The sequence below is a fragment of the Arachis ipaensis genome, chromosome B3, assembly GCF_059453495.1.
Source record: "Arachis ipaensis isolate K30076 ecotype BB chromosome B3, ASM5945349v1, whole genome shotgun sequence".
Lineage (NCBI taxonomy): Eukaryota > Viridiplantae > Streptophyta > Magnoliopsida > Fabales > Fabaceae > Arachis > Arachis ipaensis.
In genome coordinates this window covers 94,832,368-94,857,556 of record NC_142438.1, presented here as the reverse complement: position 1 = coordinate 94,857,556, position 25,189 = coordinate 94,832,368, and the positions used below count along the sequence as shown (strand labels likewise).

Genomic DNA, 25,189 nt, shown 5'->3' with positions numbered 1-25,189 from the left:
GTGATGTATTTGTTGAGTAATTTTAGGAATTATAGGGTAGGAATGACTTGGAAGAGAGGGAGAAAGCATGTACAAAAGGGAGGAACATGAAGAATTGAGATCTTTGGAAAAGCAGCATCGGCACGCTCGCGCACTCCACGCGCACGCGTGGATGGGATTGGCTGGAAGCGGCGCGCGAGGATGGACGCATCCGCGTGAATCAGGAGAATATTATCAACGCGCACATGCACTTGGCGCGCACGCATAGATCGTAAGAGCAATCGGCGCGCGCGCACGCGTGGAAGGCTGCACGTGACCTCATTAAAGGAAATCGTGCCTGGCGATTTCTGAGGCTCATTAGGCCCAATTTCAAGCTGCTTCTGCATGGAAAAAGACCCAAGGATGCTAGGGGAAAGGGGGAATCACTCATTTTACACTAGGACACAATTTTTAGTAGTTTTTGGGGTTCTTTGGTTATTCTAGAGAGAGAAACCCTTGTTCCTTTCTAGATCTAGTTTTAATTTGATCTTCCCTTGTTGATTTGTGACTTGAATCTTGTTAATTACTAGTTTTAATTGTTCAATTTGAATTCCTTGTTACAATTTTGCTTATATCTTGTGATAGTATAGTCTATGAATTCTTATCAATTCTCATTTTATACCCATTTCATGAATGTTGTGAATCTTGACTTGTTGATGTTACATTGATGATTTCCATGCTTAGCTTTGTTGTTTGGATGATTACATGTTGATAATTGTTAGTGGGTATTTGTAGAACTCAATTTAATTGCTATTTTGAACATGTCTTTTATTAGTGCTTACCAAGTGTTTGATGAATTGTTTACTTTGATTATGGAGTAGTTCTTTTTCACTCTTGGCCTAAGTCAAGGGAATTGGGTAAACTTGAGTCATTGGATCTAATGGATTTGATGATTCGGGAGCTCTAGGTGGTCAATTTGATACTCATTGACGCCAACCCACTACTAATCTAATTAGTAGGTAGGTTGGGACTTATGGGTTGATGTGATCAGGGCCATTTGACGTACTTCAAGTCTAGGAGTAGATATCACGTACTTAAGACTTGAGAGTAGACTTAATGAGCTTGGTTCCTTATAATTGTCAAGGTATAGTTGTTAGACAAGGATGGTGACCCCAATTCCTGAGCCTAGCCAAGAGTTACCTTTATTATTCATACTTGAAAATCAACTTTCTCAACCAATTACTTTAGTTGTAGTTTCTTGTTTGGGACATAATGGAATTAAGTGGAATGTTGTTTATTCATTTAAGGTGCTTATGTTTTGTCTAGTTGATTGAATTAATTATTGCATTTTGAGATTACTTGTTTGTTAGGATTCCCATTTATTTTCATGCTTATAACTCACAACCCCGGATTTCTAACCAATGTCGAAGCACATGATTGCCCATTCTTCGTGAGACGACCCGAGGTTGAATACTTCGGTTATTTCTATTGGGGTTGAACTTGTAACAACCAAGTCCCTCTTTTAAATTTGACCCCCGAGGATTATTGTTGGTAGAGCTATACTTACAACGCGGTTTCTTTTCTTGAAGAGAATCTTTACCAATACATCTTTGGGGTGCCTCTATGGAAGGGGTGTGTCATTGGCTCATCATCACTCTTCTCCATGTTAGCTTCCACGTTAATGTAATTAACGTGGCAACTAACGTGGCTCATAGTGGCTCAATCCAACGTTAGTGACAAAGGTGAGTGTCACTAACATTGGTGATTCTTGCTCCCTCCACGTTAGAGTCCACGTTAACTAGGTTAACGTGGCTTTTAATGTAGCCAATATGGGCTTAGTCCAATGTTAGTGACAAAGGTGAGTGTCACTAACGTTGGCATCATCTTCTTCTTCCACGTTAGAGCTCACGTTAACTAAGTTAACGTGGCTCTTAACGTGGCCAATTGCCCCTTTTAGAACGTTAGTGGCACTTACTTTTACCACTAACGTTGGAGTTCTACTTCTCTTCCACGTTAGCTTCCACGTTAACATAGTTAACGTGGCAACTGACGTGGGCTATGATGGCTCACGAAGGCGTTATTGGCAATCACTTTTCTCATTAACGTTGCAAGCTAGCCTTTATTCCACGTTAGTGGTCACGTTAGCTAGACTAAGGTGGCTACTAACGTGGTTCTTCCTTGCTTCCTTTGTCCTGAAATCAAGCAATAAAGTGCATCAAAGCTCTAATCTAAGTTATGAGACATGCATCATTCAATTTGTCCTTTAATTCATGCATAATTCTCATGAAATCATGTAAAATTCACAATGTTTGCTTGAATTAAGATGTGAGTGATTATTTACCCAAAACTTGCTTATTTCCTAAGAAAATGCATGAAACTACCTTAAAACCATAAAGAAAAGGTCAGTGAAACTGGCCAAAATGCCCTGGCATCACAACACCAAACTTAAAGCTTTCTTGTCCCTAAGCAAGTACTGGAACAAGAGAATGATGAATGAATCATTATTGTGGAAGTCATGTTCTTGGTTTTATGAGGTTTCATGCATAGCAACTTAGGTTCATTCCTTTACTGGCTTCCAGACCTTTATCATGCCTTGGAATACTCACTTGATTGCACCCTTTGAGACTTTTTTTTATTGATCCCTTTGTCTTTCCAAGGTTTATTTCATCCTTAGGCTAAGTGTTCTGTGAGGGGGCGACTCTTTAAGATAAGCTTTCAACCAACACTCCTGAACCAGTTGGTTCAAGGTGCTAGGTGTTGAAACACCTCTAAGGACTTACTCCATCAAGTCTCTCTCCCCCATACATGCACACTACAGGCACATGGTTTGTTATTTTCTTTCCTTGAGGTCTTGGTGTCCAGCACCTCTTTGGGTTACTAAATGTTCTGTAGCAAGGTTGCTCTTGATAGTGGATTTTCAGTTGATAATCCCGGGTTAGTTAACCCAAGTTACCAAGTGATGAAGCACTCCTAAGAACTTATTCATCCAAGCAGATCCTTGGTACAAGAGCACCACAGACACATCCCTCAAGTTGCAAGCCCTTGGTGCCTAGCCTTATTCTTTATTAACTTTTCTTTCTTTTTCAACTCTTATTGTTCTTTTCCCTTTTCTTATTAGGATCTTATTATTTAGCTAGTCTCATGGGGTGTGTTTCAAGTATGTGATTCAGGACAGATATTTGCCTTCCCACCTTGTTGGTGAACCAACTTAGCTAAGTGATTACTACACCACAAATTTAAGGACCTACTCCACAACTTGAACATCACTCTGGTCTTTCATAAATCTCTTTTTATTGGACTTAAAAGGACAAGCATACAATAAGCAAGATGAAAAGGAAGGCAGGCAATTTGACTAGCAAGCATAGACCTAGGTAAAAGCAAACTTAAAGACAGAATTGAAAATTCCTAAGCTACTATGGAAGCATGTTCTATTTCATACATGATTTTCCTTATTTAAAACTTGAAAAAGATGGGACAGTGAGGGAACTCCACCACCTTTTACTCATGGGGTTGTTTGCGCTCTCCTTCTTGTTTGTCCTCTTTGTGTCCACTTGTGCTTCCTTGCATACGGGCCAGTCTAGCTTTTTCCCAATCTTCAAGTGCCTTCCTTACTGATTCATGACTCTTTTCTACCCTCTCTCTTTCGTCTCGTGCTAATTCATCCTTCACTTCTTCATAGCTTATGATTCCCAGATGTAGTATAGGCAGTTGTCCGACTAAGTATCTGAGCCTGGCTTGAGTGTTCACCTGGTGTCCAGTCTGGCTCATGTAAACTCCTTCTGAAAATGCCCTGTGTTCGTCGAAGAGTTCTGCCTGTTCTAATTGTTTCCGATGCATTTCATGTATGTGTGCACCTTGATGTGCTTGGATGTTGATTAGCTTTTGGATGGCTTCTTGTTGTTGATCCTGCCTTTGTTCCAACCTGTGGAAGGATTCTCCCCATTGTTTTCCTTGCTCCAGTTGCTGCTCCATCAATTGTCTTTGCCACTCCCCTTGTTGATTCATCCATCTAGATAGTGACTCTTCTTGACGGTTTATCAACTGTAGGTGAAGCTCTTTCTGTGCCCCTTGATTTTCCAAGTATTGTCTAGATAAACCATCAATGGCTTCCTGTAGTTGGTGCATGTCCAAAGGGGCTTGCTCCTCTAGGTTCTGTCCTTCTACCACTTGGTGCACTGGCCTCTTTCTTATCCTTCGTTGGGGTAGGGGAGATGCAACAGCATGCATACGCCAGACAATAATTGGGATACCAACTTTTATCCATTCGGGATTTTCATCTTCGAACACCACCCCTGCCTTGTCACACAGGCGGAAAATGGTGCTGGGATAGCCTAACCTTCCCCCAGAATCACTTTTCTCAGCCATCTTCCTAATGCCTTGGGCTATGAGTTCATGCACCTTGATCTCTCCCCCTTTAAGTATACATTGCACCATTGTTGCTCTCTTAAGATTCACCTTTGAATTGTTTCCGGCAGGGAGGATGGATCTCCTTACAATTTCGAACCACCCCTTTGCTTTAGGGGTGAGTTCACCTCTTTTTATGAATTTGGGCTTTCCATTGGGATCTCTCACCCAATCCGCTCCTTGTACGCAGATATCTTTCATAATTTGGTCATAATTAGGACTACCATCTATTCGAGATTGATAGCTTTCTTCCTCGAATGGTATGGTTCGTAGCTTCAACACCCTCATGATGCTCATGGGACTAAAATCCACAGTTACTCCTCTCACAAAGCTTATATAAGATTCCTCTTTCCTATCATACCTCACTGCGTTTGCGTAAAACTCTCTTACGAGCGTTGTATTTATCCTCGCGGTGACTGGATCGGTGAGGAGCTCCCATCTTCTCTTTTCTACCTTCTCTGTGATTTCGGGGCACTCAGTTTTCTTGACTTGAAAGCCTAGCTCATATATGATCTCCTTATCAGCCATCCATCCAAATTGAAGTGCATGGTAAAAAGTTCTAAACTTCTTTTCATCAAAGGGGTGTTGCTCCATAGGCTCCTTCCCCTTTCTTCTTTTAGAGCTTGATGATGCCATGAGTAAGAGTTGATGTGTGAAAATGTTGAGGGGTTGTGGATAAGTGGTGGAATTTGGTTAGGTTTGGATAGGATGTAGCTTAAAGAATTGTACTTCGAGAGTGAGAAGTTTGAAGAAATGGTTGCTGGAATGTGAAGGGAAGTACGGACTAGGAATCACTTATATAGGAAAGTGATGAGTGAATGAAAGGTGTGGATTGATGGGGTGGTTGTGTGATGGACGGATGGGGTTTAGCATGGGATGAGCACAAGGATCATCAACTTTATGATGGTGTTGGTTCAGTTTCTAAGCTTGTTCTTCTTCCAATGTTGCATGGCAACAATTCCCAATGCAATCCCGTTGGAGACACATGTATAGTCTTCTCTTTTTGTGGTGGCCGAACCCTTCAATTGTCCCATCAATTCTCCTACAAAATAAAAGAAATGTGATTAAAAGAAAACTTGTGGAAAGTGGCGGAAAAATTTAGAAAGAAGAGAATAACTACTTTTTAAAGTTTTTGTTTCTAACTACTAAGTGCTGTTCATGAGTGCAAACCAACTGACTAACTGAATATCCATGTATGCAACGTTGGCGACACCAAACTTAGTTTGGTGCTATGTGGTGTAAAAGATTTGTTCAAGGCTCTAAGAGTGACATGATATGGGTTACATTTATGTTCTCTTAGTGTGCCCTGAACACCAAACTTGTTCTTCACTATATGTTGCACAAAAGGGCTCATTCAAGTGCATGTCGAAGTTGATTTGAAATTCATGAACCTTGCTTTATTAACTACTTTAAAAGCATGTAAAACATGGGTTGCCTCCCATGAAGCGCTTCTTTAGCGTCAATAGCTTGACGTTATGCCTTTGTCATGGTGGTTGGTAATGCTTCAGATCTTCCCCTCTTGCAGTAAACCTATATCCATTGGCTTCATCAATGATCTCTATATGTTCTAGGGAGAGAACTTTGTTGATGGTGAAAACCTTAGGTAACTAAGATGGGATGGTGGGGAGATGAGGTGGGATATCTAGGAAGTAAGCTAGATCACTTTATCCCCTGGAGAGAAATCTTCTGTAGGAATTTTTTTGTTCCTCCATCTCCTTAGTATCTTCTTCTTTGTTTCTTGTGCTGTTATCCTGCTCTTTGTGGTCTCTTTTCCTAGGGGGATTTTGTTGTTGGTCCCATATGATTCTAGTGGTTTTGGCTCCACTTGAGTTTCCTTTAGCTGTGACAGCTACTGATTATTTTGTTCATCACCCAAAGCAATTCCTGAGTGTACAGCTTGTGCCTCAATGCTTGTTTCTCCCACCATTGCTCTGTCATGCTCTGTCCTTAGTTCCTTGCCTTCCTGACTTGCTTCTTGTGAGGGTTTGAAGACATTGAAGGTGAGTTGTTCATCATGTACCCTCAGTATTAGCTCTCCTCGCTCCACATCTATGAGCGCTCTGGCTGTAGCTAAGAATGGTCTTCCCAATATGATTGGGTGAAGATGACTTTCTTCCATTTCCAGTATCACAAAGTCTGTGGGAATGAAGTAGTTCCCAACCTTCACCAGCACGTTTTCAACCACTCCTATTGCTTGTTTTTGAGTTTTGTCTGCCAGCATGATGACTACGTCTGTGGGCATCAGCTCATTGATTTGCAGCCTCTTCATAAGGGATAAAGGCATTAAGTTGATGCTTGCTCCCAGATCACAGAGTCCTTTATCAAACATTGTTTCTCCTATGGCACAGGGGATGTGAAAACTCCCTGGGTCCTTCCTTTTTGTAGGTAGCTCTGGTTGAATGAGAGCACTGCACTCCTTATTCATCACTATGTTTTGTCCTCCCTTGAGTGAGCTTTTCCTGGTCAGCAACTCCTTCATGTACTTAATGTATGAGGGCATTTGTTGGAGGGCCTTGATGAATGGTATGTTTACATGGAGAGATGCAAATATGTCAAGAAACCTTGAGCATATTCTCTTCTCAACACCACCATTGAGTAATTGGGGAAAGGGTGCATAGAGTCTCAGCAGCTCCTTCTGTGTAATTGTGGTTTCTTGATGCTTCTCTTCCTGCTTTCCTGCTGATGTATCTTCAGGTTGTTCTGATGGTTTGTTCGGCTCTTTCTCAGTCTCCTTATCACTTATAGTAACCATCTTGCAATCTTCTCATCTGACTTTCTTTGCTTCACCTCTTGGATTTTTCTCTGTGTCACTTGGGAAGCTATCAGTAGGTTTGGGAATCTTCTCAGATAGGTATCCCACTTGAAATTCCAGCCTCTTGATGGTGTCTCCCTGATTCTTGATATTGGCTCGCACCTCCTCTTTGAACACCTTGTTATCTTGAATCTCCTTGCATACGCCTTCAAGTAGAGTCTCAATCCTTGATAGTCTTTCTTCCAATGATGGAGAGTTGAGATTGGAAGGATGAGAAGGGCCATTTTGACTTTGGTATGGATGTTGAGAGGTGTTGTTGGGTGGGTGTTGGTATGACCTCTGTGTGGAGTGTTGTTGAGTTGCATTGTTGTTGGGGTTATTGCATCTCTGATCTTGGCCTTGGTCTTGTTGATTTTCCCACCCAAAGTTTGGGTGGTTCCTCTAACCAGGATTATACATTTTGGAGTATGGGTCATGATTCTGCCTAGGTGAATTCCTAATGTAGTTGGCTTGTTCCTGATCACCCTCTACTTCTTCATTCACTCCTTCTTGGGTTGCTGCTGAAGTGGTGATTGCTGCTACTTGATTCCTCTCCATCTTCTTGGTGAGGTCAGCTAATTACTTGGTAATCATCTTGTTTTGAGCTAGCAGTGCATCCACATTGTTCAGCTCCATCACTCCTCTAGTGTTGCCTCTTTCAGAAGCATAGAAGTAGTCATTCTCTGCTACAGTCTCAATGACATCTATGACTTCTTCAATGGTCTTCTTCTTGTTCAGAGATCCCACGGATGAGTGGTCTACTACCTTCTTTGATTCATACGAAAGGCCTTCATAGAAAATGTGCAACTGCACCCATTCATTGAACATATCTGGCGGGCATCTTCTTGTCAAGTCTTTAAACCTCTCCCACGCTTCATATAGAGTCTCACCATCCTGCTGCCTGAATGTTTGTACCTCAGCTCTCAACCTGTTGATCCGTTGAGGAGGATAGAATCTTGCCAAGAACTTGTTCACCACATCTTCCCAGGTTGCTAAACTCTCCTTTGGAAAGGATTTCAGCCATTTAGATGCTTTTTCCTTGAGCGAGAAGGGAAATAGAAGTAGTCTATAGGTGTCAGGATGAACACCATTAGACTTCACAGTATCGCATATCCTCAGGAAGGTGGTTAGATGTTGATTGGGGTCTTCTTGGACACTTCCTCCGAATGAACAATTGTTCTGAATAAGGGTGATGAGTTGTGGCTTTAGTTCAAAGTTGTTGGCATGTATGGTTGGTGATAAACCACTATTTTATGGTTTATATTGTGTGGTTTTATCATGATCCTTACCCACTTATTCATTAAATTAGCATGCATTTAGATTTCCTCCCTGAATTTATTACATGTTTGAAAACTGCTTCCTAGAGACTTTAATTATTTATTTTTAATTCTCTTTTATTCCATTCGATGCCGTGATCTGTGTGTTAAGTGTTTCAGACTTTATAGGGCATGAATGAGTTGGAGAGTGGAAAGGAAGCTAGAAAAAATGGAAGGAACACAAGAATTTGAGGAGATAACCAACGAGAAATGACGCGGTCGTATGGCTCACGCGACCGCGCGAAGGAGAGCAAATCGCAGCGACGCGGCCGCATGGCTTGCGCGGCCGCGCGGATTGAAAAGCGCAAGCGACGTGGTAGCGTGGACGACGCGAACGCGTGGAGAGGAAAAAGCGCAAGCAACGCGTCCGCATGGATAACGCGATCGCGTGACATGTGCGATCTGCATAATCTGCAGAATTCGCTGGGGGCAATTTTGGACCTTATTTCGGCCCAGTTTTCGGCCCGGAACAGCAGACTAGAGTCAGAGAATATGCAGAAACAACACAGACATTCATTCAGTAGTTTGAGATCTAGTTTTACTCTCTTAGATTTTTCTCTCTAAGTTTTTAGGATTCTAATTTTGAATTGATCTGAGCATTAGAACATTGAGAAGAGTTATTTCCTCATCCAGACTTCATCATTCTAGTTTGTTTTCTTAACTTGGTTTTATTCTTCCATGTTCTTTGTTTTGTTCAATTTTGTCATTCAGATACTTTTATGATTATTTAATGTAAGGATTATTTCTTTTTAATTCAATTTCAATTCCAATAATCATGTCTTCTTTTAATTCCCTTTCATGTGCTATGGATTCTTTATTTACAATGCGTGAGTAGTTTCCTTACTTGATGGGGAGTTGATTAAAAGGAACTCTTGAGTTGGAAGGATTGAAAAAAAATTTGTAGTTGGGTTAAATGTTGGATTGCTATCCTGTCACCAACGCCAATCCCTTTGAACTAAGTGGGTTACAACTTGTGAACAGATCTGGCATTCCAACTTGTTTGACTTTCCCTTACCTAGTAAAGGATAACCAAACAGAGTAACCGTTAATTATAAATCAATCTTAAAAATCACTCCATCAATGATAGAGATTCTAACAAATCAATTCTCAGTCAAGGCTTTTATTTATATTATTTAAAATCCCTCAATTTAAATTCCAATTTACTTAGCTCAACTTCTTGGAACATTTGATTAATAAAACAGCACACTTTTCTGCAACTCGTTGGGAGACGACCTGGGACTTAAAACTCCCAGTAATTTTAATTTAAACTCTCTGTGACATATTTCTAAATTGATAGGCAGATTTTCGGTGAGTTAAGAACTATACTTGCAACGTAACCATTTTAATAAATTTTTAATTCACCAGCTTCTGCGTCCCATCAATTTTTGGCGCCGTTGCCGGGGAGTTGCAATAGAGTGCTAATTTTATTAATTAGAATTTATTTATTTTGCATTTTTTATTAATTAGAATTTATTTATTTGCATGTTTCTTCCGTCAAATGACACGTTCACTTCCTGATCCGCGCTTGCTAATATTCGATCCTGAAATTGAAAGAACAATTTCACGAATAAAGCGAGAACAGCGTAGGTTAGCCCGCTCTGAGGGCGGATCTGAAAGTGAATCTGAGGAAGAAACCAGCCCCCGTTCTACTGATTTGGTTGTTTTATGTACAGAAAACATGGCAGCTAGAAGAGTCACCATTCAGGAGGAAGGAGCTCCTGATTTTACAATGCAACCGTTTCAAGCGCATCATCCAGCGGTAGCTACGGATTTTGAAATAAATACCGCACTGTTAAATTTGATGCCCAAGTTTCATGGCCTACCTGCTCAAGAGCCTATCAAGCACTTGAGAGATTTCCAGGCAGCCTGTTCTACTGTCAGGCGTGATGGCACTGATGAAACTTCAATTCTGCTGAAAGCTTTTCCGTTCTCTCTTGAGGGAAAAGCAAGAGAGTGGTACTACACTCAACCTATAGCAAATGTATCCAACTAGGATACACTCAGAAAGGAGTTTCTGGAGAAATTCTTTCCATCTGAAGTTACTGATAAACTGAGGAAGGATATCTCTACAATTGTTCAGGATGACAATAAAACTCTCTTTGAATACTGGGAGTGCTTCAATAATCTTCTGGAGGCATGCCCCCACCACATGATTGACAAGATCGTGCTACTCAGCTATATCACACAAGATATGAGGCCCCAAGATAAGACCACATTGGAAAGTGCCAGCAATGGGTCTATGAAGAAGTACAAGACCACTGATGAAGCTTGGCAATTGATCAGTGATTTAGCTGAATCTACTCAGAACCACAGACAGAAGCAAGGCCGTTCAAAAGCCGTTGCAGAAGTATCTTCTGGCAGAGAAACTGCTGCTCTAACTCAAAGCATCTGTGAGATGACCAACCTGCTGAAGCAAATGCAGTTGAATCAACAAGCTCAGCAAACCCAACCGCAGCAAAACCAACAACTAGTCCCACAAAGAATTTGCGGAATTTGTGCTGATTACAGCCATTACACTGATGAATGCCCGTAGCTCTAACAAGAAGACAACATGGTGGCATCCACTCACAACTTCTATGACCGCCCCAACCAAGGGTACAATCAAAGTGGAAATAATAACCATGGATGGCAGGACAATTCAAACCAGAATTGGAGGGACAACAATAATAGGGGAGGCAGAGATAATCAGGAAAATCAGAGGTGGAATAATAACAACAACAGACAACAAAATCAACCTTACCGAGCACCTCACCTGAGGCAAAACCAAGGACCACCGAACAATCAGCAGCAAACCTCTCAATTTACTCATTCTTCTGTATCTTCTAATGAAGATTTATTACAAGCTTTTGAGAAAAGACAACTGGCCATGGAAAGTACCATCGTGAACACTATTAACGCCAGTCTGAATGGTCTCACCTCTACTCTGCAAGCTTTTATGACACAGCTTGGTTCAACACAAAATTCCAGCAACCAACCTTCAAGCACCACTGGAATCCCCTCCCAACCGTTACCCAATCCAAAGGGAGGCATTAATGCTATCACCCTGAGGTCCGGAACCACACTGCAGGAGAGGAATCAGGAGGAACCAAGCTCACCAGAATACGCCTCAGCTGAAGAGGTGGTAGAAGTCGAAGATGTTGAAAAGGAAGAGGATATACAGGACATAGCTGAAGAAGAGATAGCTCAACCACAGGAAGAAGCACCAAAAGGCGTAGGCACCACAGAATCCACTGTTCCCATTCCATTTCCACAACTTGCAAGGAAGTCCAGGAAGCAGCTGAAACCTGATCCTAAAATGGTAGAAATATTCAAAAAGGTTGAGGTAACTGTTCCCCTTTTTGATGTTATTCAGCAGGTACCTAAATATGCAAAGTTTCTAAAAGACTTATGTATCCATAAAGACAAAATTAATGAATTAGAAACTATTCCTTTAGGTAGTTCTATATCTGCTTTAATGGGAGGATTACCTGAAAAATGTAGTGATCCAGGTCCTTGCATAGTTAGTTGTACTATTAGTGGTGTAGTAATTTATGATTGCATGTGTGATTTAGGAGCATGTGTCAGTATAATGCCTTTGTCTATATATGATGTTTTAAGGCTCCCTCCCTTAAAAAGGTCGGCAGCTCGTTTTGTGTTAGCAAATAAAAGCATTATTACAGTAGCTGGAGTTGCTGAAGATGTTTTGGTGAATATTAAAGGGCTCACATTTCTCACTGATTTTTATATCTTGGAGATGCCTCGTAATGATTCAGATAAGCCATCATCGATCCTACTTGGAAGACCATTCCTGAAGACATCAAAACTCAAATTGTATGCTTTTTCAGGAACATACTCTTTTGAAATAGATGGCCGCATAGTGATCTTCAATCTGAATGGAGTCATTGACAACCCCCCAGAAGATCGTTCTATCTTCCAGTGTGATGTCATAGACGAAAGTGTGGCTGAAGTTCAAAAAGAAGAGTTTGAAGAGAGGCACACTGGACAAGGTCCAAGTGTGGGGGCCCTCTTAACTGACAATGAGGACACTTCGCCATTTTCACAAGCCCCAGATAATCCAGAGCCTACCCATGATCAAAAGTTAGAATTGAAACCCCTCCCTCCACATCTCAAATATGCTTATCTTGAGGATGAGCAGAAGCTTCCGGTTATTATTGCAAGAGAACTGACTTCTCAACAAGAAGAGCAGTTACTTGATGTGCTAAGGAAGCATAAGAAGGCAATTGGGTGGAGTTTGGCAGACATAGTGGGAATTAACCCTCAAGTATGCGAGCACAAAATATTTTTGGAAGAGGGAGCAAGACCTGTCCGTCAACCCCAAAGGAGATTGAATCCCACCATCTTGGAAGTTGTCAAAAAGGAGGTGACCAGACTATTGGAGGCCGGTATCATATATCCCATTTCAGACAGTGAATGGGTAAGCCCAGTACAAGTGGTGCCCAAGAAGTCCGGAGTCACTACAGTGAAGAATGAGCATGGAGAGCTCATAGCAACTAGAGTTCAGAATGCTTGGAGAGTCTGCATTGATTACAGGCGCCTCAACCAAGCTACTCGTAAGGATCACTACCCACTTCCATTCATTGATCAAATGCTGGATTGCCTGTCAGGTAAGTCACATTATTACTTTTTAGATGGTTACACATGTTATTTCCAGATTCATATAGCTCCTGAGGATCAGGAAAAGACTACTTTTATGTGTCCTTTTGGGACTTATGCTTATAAGAGAATGCCCTTTGGCTTGTGCAATGCACCAGCCACCTTCCAAAGGTGCATGATGAGTCTTTTCTCTAATCTTATTGAAGACTGTATGGAAGTTTTTATGGACGATTTTAGCGTTTATGGTGATTCTTTTAACCTTTGCTTAGATGGATTATCTAGAGTATTAGATAGATGTGTTAATACAAACCTTGTATTGAATTTCAAAAAATGCCACTTTATGGTAAAGCAAGGGATTGTATTAGGACATGTGGTATCTAATAATGGCATTTCTGTAGACCCAGCAAAGGTGAATGTTATTTCTAGTTTACCTTACCCCTCTTCTGTGAGGGAAGTCCGTTCGTTCCTTGGCCATGCAGGTTTCTACAGGAGATTTATTAAGGACTTTAGTAAGGTAGCACTTCCCTTATCTAGATTACTGCAGAAGGACATTGAGTTCGAGTTCAGTGAGGATTGCAAACAAGCATTCGATAAGCTGAAGATTGCTCTAACTCAAGCCCCAATTGTGAGAGGACCCGACTGGAGCCAGCCGTTTGAAATCATGTGCGATGCTTCCAACCATGCAGTAGGAGCAGCGCTGGCTCAGCGTGAAGGTAAGGATCCTTTTGTTATTGCCTATGCGTCTAAGACTTTAGACACTGCCCAGTCTAATTATACTACTACTAAGAAAGAGCTACTTGCTATTGTTTTTGCTCTGGATAAATTCCGGGCTTATTTACTTGGTACTAGAGTAGTAGTGTATTCGGACCATGCAGCTCTAAAGTATCTATTAGCTAAAAAGGAATCCAAACCAAGACTTATATGTTGGATACTGCTGTTACAAGAATTTGATTTAGAAATAAAGGATAGGAGTGGTAATCAAAATTTAGTAGCAGACCACTTGAGTCGCCTTGAACATATTAAGGATGATTCTACTCCTATAGATGATAATTTTCCTTTTAATAACCTACAAGCAGTATCTGAGGTAGTCCCTTGGTATGCACCTATTGCTAATTATTTAGTTAGCCACACATTTCCTCCACATCTTTCTAAACATCAAAGAGACAAGCTGAAAAGTGAGTCTAAATATTATATATGGGATGACCCATATTTATGGAGATGTGGCGCTGACCAGATAATTAGACGTTGTGTGCCTTAATCAGAATTCCAGTCTATTTTAGAGGCCTGTCACTCATCTGAGAGTGGAGGACATTTTGGCCCTCAACGAACAGCTAGAAAGATCTTATACTGTGGATTTTGGTGGCCTACTCTTTTTAGAGACGCTGCTGAGTTTTGTAAATCTTGTCACCCATGCCAGAAATTTGGTAACATATCCAAGAGGGATGAGATGCCTCAACAATATATGCTTTTCTGTGAAATTTTTGATGTTTGGGGCATTGACTTCATGGGTCCATTTCCAAATTCTAGTGGATATTTTTATATATTGTTAGCTGTGGATTATGTTTCCAAATGGGTGGAAGCAATTCCTACCCGCACTGATGATGCTAACACTATTGTTTCCTTTGTGAGAAACCATATTATATGCCGCTTTGGATCACCACGAGCAATCGTGAGCGATCAAGGCACCCATTTTTGTAACAAGAGACTAACAGGATTGATGAAGAAGCATGGAATAATCCATAAAGTTGCAACAGCTTACCATCCCCAAACTAATGGGCAAGCCGAGGTGTCAAACAGAGAAATTAAGCGTATCTTGCAAAAGATAGTAAAGCCTCATAGAAAAGACTAGAGTACCAGACTACAAGATGCACTGTGGTTATACAGAAAAGCATACAAGACACCCATTGGGATGAGTCCCTTCCGCTTGGTTTATGGAAAAGCTTGTCATCTCCCAGATGAAATAGAACACAGAGCCTTCTGGGCAGTTAAGGAGTGCAACATGGGAATTGAGAATGCTGGAGCTGAAAGAAAGTTGCAACTGCAGGAACTGGAGAACCCTCGCCTGGAGGCTTATGAGAACTCCAGAATATACAAGGAAAAGATGAAAGCTGTGCATGATCAAAACATCAAGAAGAGAGAGTTCCAACCTGGAGATTTTGTTCTCCTTTACAAATCTCGACTGAGGCTCATGCCCAGTAAGTTGAGATCAAAATGGGAAGGTCCATACAGAATAGAGAAGGCTGAACCGTACAGAGTTTATCACCTAAGCCATCCTTCAAGATCTGAACTTATTAAGGTTAATGGACACCGCCTAAAGCTATACCATGGTGAGAAGGTGCAGAAAAATAAGGAGCTTGAGATCTTCCACTTAGAAGACCCCCACATCGTAGCAGATTGAGCTATTGGAGCGTCCAACTTACGGATGTAAAAGTAAAGTGCTTGGTGGGAGACAACCCACCGCGGTATGATCGTTCTTTTCTTCACTTTTAGTTTTTCTTCTTTAATAACTCTTCTCTTTATTAGTGCCTTCATGCTCTTTCAATTACATGTCTTTATCTTTCCTTAAAAAAAAAATATTTTCGCCGAGTGACGCGATCGCACCAGCGACACGTCCGCGTGGCAGGGGGAGTAAAGAAAAATAAAAAATGAACAGAAAGTTACGCAGGAGCAGCGCTGGAGTCGTGCCAATGGCACAAATTACCCCACGCGACCGCATCACTGACCCGACCGCGTCGCATGGAATCATGGCCTCCCACGCGACCGCGTGCCCTGAGCTTTCAACGTAAAAGGGTGCACAGTCGCATTCTGTGCGAGAGTGATGCTGGATTGGTGCTGGAAGCACAACCCTTGTCACGCGACCGCGTTGCTGACGCGGCCGCGTCACCCATTTTATCACGCACACTCATGCGATCGCGTGACCCACGCGATCGCGTCACCCAATTTTGGCAATTAAAATGAATCGAACAGAGAGTTGTGCTGGAGCGAGGCTGAACTCGTGCCAGCAGCGCAACATCGGTCACACGACCGCGTGACCGACGCGATCGCATCACCTTACCTGGAGCGCAACCACGCAAACGCGTGCCTTCCGCGGCCGCGTCGCATGCACTGCACAGCTCAACCTAAATTGCCAAATTATCTTATCTTTCTTTCCTCCAAATCCTATTTTTTCTTTTCCCTCCTTATCTCTTCCTTCTTCCTTCCCATTTCTATCTCACCTTTCACTCTCTATCTCTCTCACCACCATTAACAAGGTTTTACCTTCTTCTTCCTTCTTCTCTCTTCCATCATTCCTCTTATATTATATATATTTTTATTTTCTTTTTCTTTTCCTTTTTACTTGGTGTTATCTATTTATGTGAGTCATTATTTATCTTTATATGCTTATGGTTTGTTATAAATTTGTTTGACAATCATATATATTAATTTTTTTAAGGGATTGCTTGCATGTTCAAATTCATACTTTCAAGAGCTTATTCTACATGCATGCTATGTGTTTGTGAAAAAGCCCATATGGCATTATGCACTTCTTCACATTATTTTACTCTAATATGCAATGCTTGCTTTTCACAAATTCTCTTTCATATTTTATTAATTAAATTTAATTGTCAATACAAATGTAACGGCTAGTTTGTTACAAATGGTAATCTAAATTGGACATTGAATGTTTGATATATGCTACTCATGCCTTTGCCTGCATGCCAATAAACCTCTTGCATTCCATTGTCCTACATGCACTTGCTATATTTCCATTGATGAGCTTTTCACATGTAATCCGGACCATGTGTTAATGCCATTTATCTTTATTGTGCATTGACTATCACTTACAATACCCTCTTCTTTGCTCTATCTCTTTGAATTTAATTTCCTTTCTCTTCCCTTCTTTCAGGATGGCCACCAAGAAAGGAAAAGAGAAAGCTACTTCCAAACCACCAACAAGAAGAGGAACTAAAAGAGCATTAGTGGCAGAGCCTTCTTCAACCACAGTCAAGCCCTCAACAAAAAGAGTTAAGCGGATAATAAAGGTTGACGAAAAGGAGAAAGCCTTTCCAGCAAGGGATGCTACGCGATTTCTGAATCGCTACTGTGAGCAGATGTTCCCTATCCTAGCAGAAAGGAACTATAACAATGAATACCTTCTTATCCTCCCATCCAATATTGCCTCCTTTGTTGAGCCGCAAATTGAACGAAGACAATGGGGTTTCTTACGGAGACAGCCGAGGCAGGTCAATCTCTCTTGGGTAGTTGAGTTCTACTCCAACTTCTACATACCGACCCTGCAGTCTGTTTATGTCCGGCAGAAGCAAGTACCCATTACAGAAGAGGCCATCCAGCAAGCTCTGAGTCTTCCCCCTTTTCTAGCAGGAATGGACGCTTTTCAAGAAGCCACCCTTTAGCGCCAGAGATACCAATTTGATTGGGATTCCGTTCTCGGAGTCATCGCATTACCTGGCAGCCGTTGGTTCTATGGATACCACCGTACCTGCCCTAAGGGAATCTTGGCTTCCGTACTTACCTTGGAGGCTCGCGTATGGGCACAGATCATGTCCCATTACGTCTTTCCGAGCACTCATGAGTCCTCCTTCACTGCAAACATGGCTGTTCTACTATGGTGTATCCTTACAGACCAGCCTCTGAATCTCTCAAGACACATCCGGAATGCTATGGAGCATGTACAAATCGCGGGCAACCTACCATTTCCCGCCCTGGTCTCAGATCTTGTTTCAGCAGCCGGGGTCTCCTACAGAGCTGGGGACACCAAAGCCATGCTTCCACGGGATGATCAATATGTCCCTAACGGGAAATACCTCAGACTTTCAGCAGCCACTACAAGCCAGCCTACTGAGCCAGTTGAAGATATTCCTTCTTCAATACCACAAGCATCTACAACTGAGAAATTGCTCCAGCAGATACTTGAAAAGTTGGATCGGCATGAACAGAAAGCTAAGATGAGAGAGCGCCGATTCACATACCTCAAGGAACTGATCATGGGCAAATTCAAGGACTCAGACACTCCGGACTCCACTTCTTTTACCAGCACCGGGAGCCATGATAGTCCCGACTGTGGAGATACTGCTACCAGCCCACCCCTGTTCCTGACAGATGGCACCGAGGACGGTGCATAGCCTTAAGTGTGGGGAGGTCGGTCAGTACCTGACTTCCGGAGGTAATTTATCTTCTCTGTGCACCAATAATTAGGATATTTTAGTTAGATTTTCTTTCCTTTATAAAATAGAATAAATTGCATAGGTTAGAATAGTTGCATGCATGTTCTACTTGATTAAAAAGACAATAAGTTTCTTTTAAAAATCTATCTTTGGAATAAAATTTCACTAATTTTTCAAAACTTTTATGATAAATTTGCTTGAGTTGTATTTGGAACATGATGTTTGAGCTAAAGAACACACAACCTGTGAAAGATTTGAGCCTTTATGTATGGTTACATTATTTAACCATAATTATTTTATTTTTGTGTGTTTACTTCTCTATGATTGTAATCTATATTTTGTTTTATCTTATATGTCCAATATTTATTATATTTACATGCTTGCACATGATTGAGGCCATTATTTGTTAAACTCACTTATCCAAATCAAGCCTACCCTTTTCAATTACCTTTGTTAACCACTTTGAGCCTTTAAAACCCCATTTGTTCTATATTTTACCACATTACTAACCTTAAGCTGAAAAATAATTGCATATCCCAAATTGAATCTTTGGTTAGCTTAAGAGAGAATTGTGTGTGCTAGTTAAGTATGGGAAATTGTGGGAACAAAAGTTGTTAAGGGGATGTGTCATGAAAATTTAAAGGGAATTTGGATACCTATTCATGTGAAACTATAAGAATAAAAAATCTATGTGCGTTGATAAGCTTTATTTATTTCAATTCAAAAAAAAAAAAAAGATGATAAACAAATAAATAAGGGGACAAAATTACCCCAATGTTAAATTCAGAATTCAAAGATCAATGCACATATGATAGAATTAAAATACAAAGTTGAAACATGAGTATGGGTTGAAAAAAGGAATTATGGGTAGCTAGGCATGAATTTAAAAGTATATAGAATATATGTATATTAGGTGAGAGCTTAGGTTAATTAAAGATTCAATTTATAAAGCTCACTTAGCCATATGTACACCCTTATCTGCACCTTGGCCCCATTACAACCCTGAAAAGACCTCATGATGTTTGCATTGGTATATTAACTGTTGTTGATTGGTTAGGAGAAAAACAAAAGTTAAAAAACATGACTAGAGAAGAATAGAGTGATCACCCTATACACTAGAGATTAGAGCGTACATACATTATCAGTTAGGGTTCAATACTTGAATTTTCATGTTCCCTGCTTTCATGAGCTATCTTCTTGCGCTTTTATCCATTTTATTGTATAATGATAGAATTAGTGGAATTTGATTTGTAATTGTTTTGAAGGGATTATTTACTTTTGATCAAGTGGACAAGAATCATATAGTTGCATTTATTTATATGTATATAGGTTTGCATTGCATTTCATGAGTTTCTACATGTTCATACTTATTTCCTTATCTCCTTCAATTAAGCATGAGGACATGCTAATGTTTAAGTGTGGGGAGGTTGATAAACCACTATTTTATGGTTTATATTGTGTTTAATTGTGTGGTTTTATCATGATCCTTACCCACTTATTCATTAAATTAGCATGCATTTAGATTTCCTCCCTGAATTTATTACATGTTTGAAAACTGCTTCCTAGAGACTTTAATTATTTATTTTTAATTCTCCTTTATTCCATTCGATGCCGTGATCTATGTGTTAAGTGTTTCAGACTTTATAGGGCATGAATGAGTTGGAGAGTGGAAAGGAAGCTAGCAAAAATGGAAGGAACACAAGAATTTGAGGAGATAACCAACGAGAAATGACGCGGTCGCGTGAGCTAGCAAAAATGGAAGGAACACAAGAATTTGAGGAGATAACCAACGAGAAATGACGCGGTCGCATGGCTCACGCGACCGCGCAAAGGAGAGCAAATCGCAGCGACGCGGCCGCATGGCTTACGCGGCCGCGCGGATTGGAAAGTGCAAGCGACGCGGTAGCGTGGACGACGCGAACGCGTGGAGAGGAAAAAGCGCAAGCGACGCATCTGCATGGATGACGTGATCGCGTGACATGTGTGATCTGCATAATCTGCAGAATTCACTGGGGGCGATTTTGGACCTTATTTCGGCCCAGTTTTCGGCCCAGAACAGCAGACTAGAGTCAGAGAATATGCAGAAACAACACAGATATTCATTCAGTAGTTTGAGATCTAGTTTTACTCTCTTAGGTTTTTCTCTCTAAGTTTTTAGGATTCTAATTTTGAATTGATCTGAGCATTAGAACATTGAGAAGAGTTATTTCCTCGTCAAGACTTCATCATTCTAGTTTGTTTTCTTAACTTGGTTTTATTCTTCCATGTTCTTTGTTTTGTTCAATTTTGTCATTCAGATACTTTTATGATTATTTAATGCAAGGATTATTTCTTTTAATTCAATTTCAATTCCAATAATCATGTCTTCTTTTAATTCCCTTTCATGTGCTATGGATTCTTTATTTACAATGCGTGAGTAGTTTCCTTACTTGATGGGGAGTTGATTAAAAGGAAATCTTGAGTTGGAAGGATTGAAAAAAATTTGTAGTTGGGTTAAATGTTGGATTGCTATGCTGTCACCAACGCCAATCCCTTTGAACTAAGTGGGTTGCAACTTGTGAACAGATCTGGCATTCCAACTTGTTTGACTTTCCCTTACCTAGTAAAGGATAACCAAACAGAGTAACCGTTAATTATAAATCAATCTTAAAAATCACTCCATCAATGATAGAGATTCTAACAAATCAATTCCCAGTCAAGGCTTTTATTTATATTATTTAAAATCCCTTAATTTAAATTCCAATATACTTAGCTCAACTTCTTGGAACATCTGATTAATAAAACAGCACACTTTTCTGCAACTCGTTGGGAGACGACCTGGGACTTAAAACTCCCAGTAATTTTAATTTAAACTCTCTGTGACATATTTCTAAATTGATAGGAAGATTTTCGGTGAGTTAAGAACTATACTTGCAACGTAACCATTTTAATAAATTTTTAATTCACCAGCTTCTGCGTCCCATCAGTTGGCCTTTGGATGCTACTTCCACAGTTTTCTGGGTTTGGGTTGATGTAAGAACCCAGAACTCTTCTATCTTGTCCAACCTGATGCACTGGACCTTCTCTGCCATGGTTGTGAGCCTCTTTTTCATGATGGTTCTCCATATTCTCCTCCATGTCTGGTTCAAAATACTCTTCCTCTTCCTCAGCACCAACTACTCTCTTTCCTCTTGCTTCCCTCCTTAATCTAAGGAAGGTCCTCTCAGGTTCAGAATCAAAGGAAGTTGAAGCCCCGCTTCTTCTACCTGTCATACAACCAACAAGGCAAAAGCAAGAAAGATAGATGCAGACAGTAATTTCTACAGAAATGCTGTTAGTGTGAGTGATGCAATATATCAAACAGTTAGTGGGTTAGTGACTGAATTGTAAACAACTAAGAAAATGGGTAGGGGAAAGGGGAGAAAATAGCTACACTGAAAGTAAATTACTCAACTGAACTTAAATCAAACAAAATAAAAACAAATGCTCAATCTAGTTATCCACCAATTTAATCATTATTGATACAAAATCAATCCCCGGCAACGGCGCCATAAACTTGATGCACGGAAACTTGTCCCTTAACAAATCTCCCTCGGCAAGTATACCGAATTGTCATCAAGTAAAAATTCACAGTAGAGTGAGGTCGAATCCCACAGGGATTGATTGGTCAAGCAACTTTAATTGGAAGAATGTTCTAGTTGAGCTAAGCAGAAAGTGAGTTGAGAATTGCAGGAAATTAAATGGCGAAAAAGTAAATAGCAGAAAATAAATGACGGGAAGTAAATTGCAGAATCTTAAATGGGGAAGGAAAGTTTAGCATGAAAGTAAATGGCATAAAGTAAAGAGAATGGGTAAGATCAGAAATGGGGAATTCATTGGGCTTAGGAGATGTTGCATTCTCCGGATCAAGTTCATTTTCATCTCTTCCTCAATCAATGCATTCATTGATCTTCTTGGCAATCTTAAGTGATTGAATTCCAATTCCTTGGTAATTCAATCTCTCAAATCAGATCAACAGCCAATTCCTTGGTCTAATTGCTCATGAGAAGAGATGAAGTGTGGTCACTGATTATACCACATATATTTCCAAATCAAAGTATTGGGAGAATTATATGTCACCATATCCGCCCAAACCCCAATTTGGTCCAACATGAGAAAATATTTCTAGCATGATCTCTTCATCCCTTTTCCAAGGTTCAGAAGAGATCCAAGTATGAATAGCTTCTTTTTCAAGATAACTACTCAATTGGATGAAGATTGAAAGCTTTCTAGTAAAATCAAGAGAAAAGAAAGAAGAAGAATAATGAAAACTATTATTGATCCATCAAATTACAACAGAGCTCCCTAACCCAATGAAAGGGGTTTAGTTGTTCATAGCTCTGGGAATGGAAAGCAAAGATGGAGAGTACATTCTGAAAGTTAAACTAGAAGTGCAGAGAAAGTAAAATACAGAGAGTAATTCTAATAATGCCAAAAGCTCCTTTCTAGTTCAAAGCTCTCCCTATTTATACTATTCTTCTGATCTTCTAGTTGGCTCTTCAAGTCTTGGATATGGGCCTTTGGATCTTGAGTTGAAGCAGTTATCTTCTTCAGTGGGCTCAGCTTTACTTGCAGAGAAAGTGTGAAGTAGGCAGGGACTTTAGCTTAGGGCGTTAGTGGTGTTAACGTTAAGTGAAAATGTGGGGTTGAGAACGTTAGTGACAATCACCTTTTTCACTAACGTTCCTAACCCAAAGTGGTCCATGTTAAATTCAACGTTAGTGGCACTAACGTGACCACTAACGTTGACCCTTGGCCCTTTGCAAACGTTACTGGGGTTTACCTTTTTCAATAACGTTAAGAGTACCCCTTTCTCCCTACGTTAGAGTTCACGTTAGAATAGTTAACGTGGCCTTTAACGTAGGCTTGCCAAATCTTCGAGAGCGTTAGTGACACTTACCTTTGTCACTAACGCTTCAGAACGCCCCTACTTCCCACGTTAGAGTTCACGTTAACTAGGTTAACGTGACTTCTAACGTGGTATTGATAGCCATCTCCAACGTTAGTGACAAAGGTGAGTGTCACTAACGTTGGTGATTCTTGCTCCCTCCACGTTAGAGTCCACGTTAACTAGGTTAACGTGGCTTTTAACGTAGCCAATATGGGCTTAGTCCAACGTTAGTGACAAAGGTGAGTGTCACTAACGTTGGCATCTTCTTCTTCCATGTTAGAGCTCACGTTAACTAAGTTAACGTGGCTCTTAACGTGGCCAATTGCCCCTTTTGGAACGTTAGTGGCACTTACTTTTACCACTAACGTTGGAGTTCTACTTCTCTTCCACGTTAGCTTCCCCGTTAACATAGTTAACGTGGCAACTGACGTGGGCTATGATGGCTCACGAAGGCGTTATTGGCAATCACTTTTCTCATTAATGTTGCAAGCTAGCCTTCATTCCACGTTAGTGGTCACGTTAGCTAGACTGACATGGCTACTAACATGGTTCTTCCTTGCTTCCTTTGTCCTGAAATCAAGCAATAAAGTGCATCAAAGCTCTAATCCAAGTTATGAGACATCCATCATTCAATTTGTCCTTTAATTCATGCATAATTCTCATGAAATCATGTAAAATTCACAATGTTTACTTGAATCAAGATGTAAGTGACTATTTACCAAAAACTTGCTTATTTCCTAAGAAAATGCATGAAACTACCTTAAAACCATAAATAAAAGGTCAGTGAAATTGGCCAAAATGCCCTGGCATCAAATAGAGGCTATAAAGTGGGGGAATAAAATTATTCATTGAAGCCAACATTCATACTCATAATTTTAGGTTTTAGATGTAGTTCTCTTGAGAGAGAGGCTCTCTCCTCTCTCTTAGGTTTTAGGATTTAGGATTTCTTCTTTCAATTTGTTCTCAATTCCAGGTTCAATGTTCCTTTAATTTAGTTTATCTTCTACTTTTATTTATTCTAGTACTTTGGTTTATCTATTTCTCTTGGTAATTACTTATTTAGCCAAATTGGCTTATGAACTCTTCATGTTAGATTTTAATTTCTATTTAATGCAATTTGAGGTATTTCAGATTTATGATTGCTTTCTTCTATTTATGATATAAATAATTTAGATTTTTCCCCCTTTGCTTTGGTTAAGTAATTGGTGATACTTGAGTTATCAAACTCAGCTGTTGATTGAAAATTAGAATTTACTGATTGATTTGGATCCCTCTAAAGCCAGTCTTTCCACAGGAGTTGACTAGGACTTGAGGAATCAAATTAATTAGTCCACTTGACTTTCCTTTATTTAGTAAGGGTTAACTAAGTGGGAGCAATAAATAATTCTCATCACACCTGATAAGGATAACTGGGATGGGATTTCCAGTTCTTATACCTTGCAATGGTGTTCATGATAATTAATTTACTTTATTGCCAGTTTATTTTCCTGTTCCCTATTTCAAAAACCCAAAAATATATATTTTTCCATAACCAATAATAAATCATACTTCCCTGTAATTCCTTGAGAGACGACCCGATGTCTCAATACTTCGGTTATCAATTTTATTGGGTTTGCTTAAGTGACAACCAAAACTTTTGTACGAAAGGATTTTAGTTTGTTTAGAAACTATACTTACAACGGGAATTTAATTGTGAAATTCTTTACTAGCAGAAATCTGATCGTCAAAAATGGCGCCGTTGCCGGGGAATTACAATTGTTTGCCTTATTATTGGTTATTGTAAATATTTTCTTTTGCTTAATTGTTTTTATTTTTGTTTTTAATTTTTATTAGCTACTATGAGTTCTCACCCCTCTGGATTTAAGTTTAGTTCCAATGTTGTTGTAAGGAATGGAAGATATAATAGGAACATGCATCAAGGTCAAAACAATCAAAGATGGAAGGAGCCACGAGGATCTGATCAACCCTTTCGGCAACAACACTTTCCAAGATACCATGGACAACGACCATTCTACGATGCATACCAAGACAATAGTTATGGTGGACTGGTGCA

General features: G+C 40.2%; 1 non-coding gene across 1 annotated transcript; it reads left to right on the top strand.

The window, feature by feature from the left end:
• Window positions 1-7,976: 7,976 nt before the first annotated feature.
• On the top strand, window positions 7,977-8,083 carry LOC148571637 (small nucleolar RNA R71). The gene has a single exon (XR_015908452.1). It is a non-coding gene; the product is annotated as a small nucleolar RNA R71 (small nucleolar RNA).
• The last annotated feature ends 17,106 nt before the right edge of the window (window positions 8,084-25,189 follow it).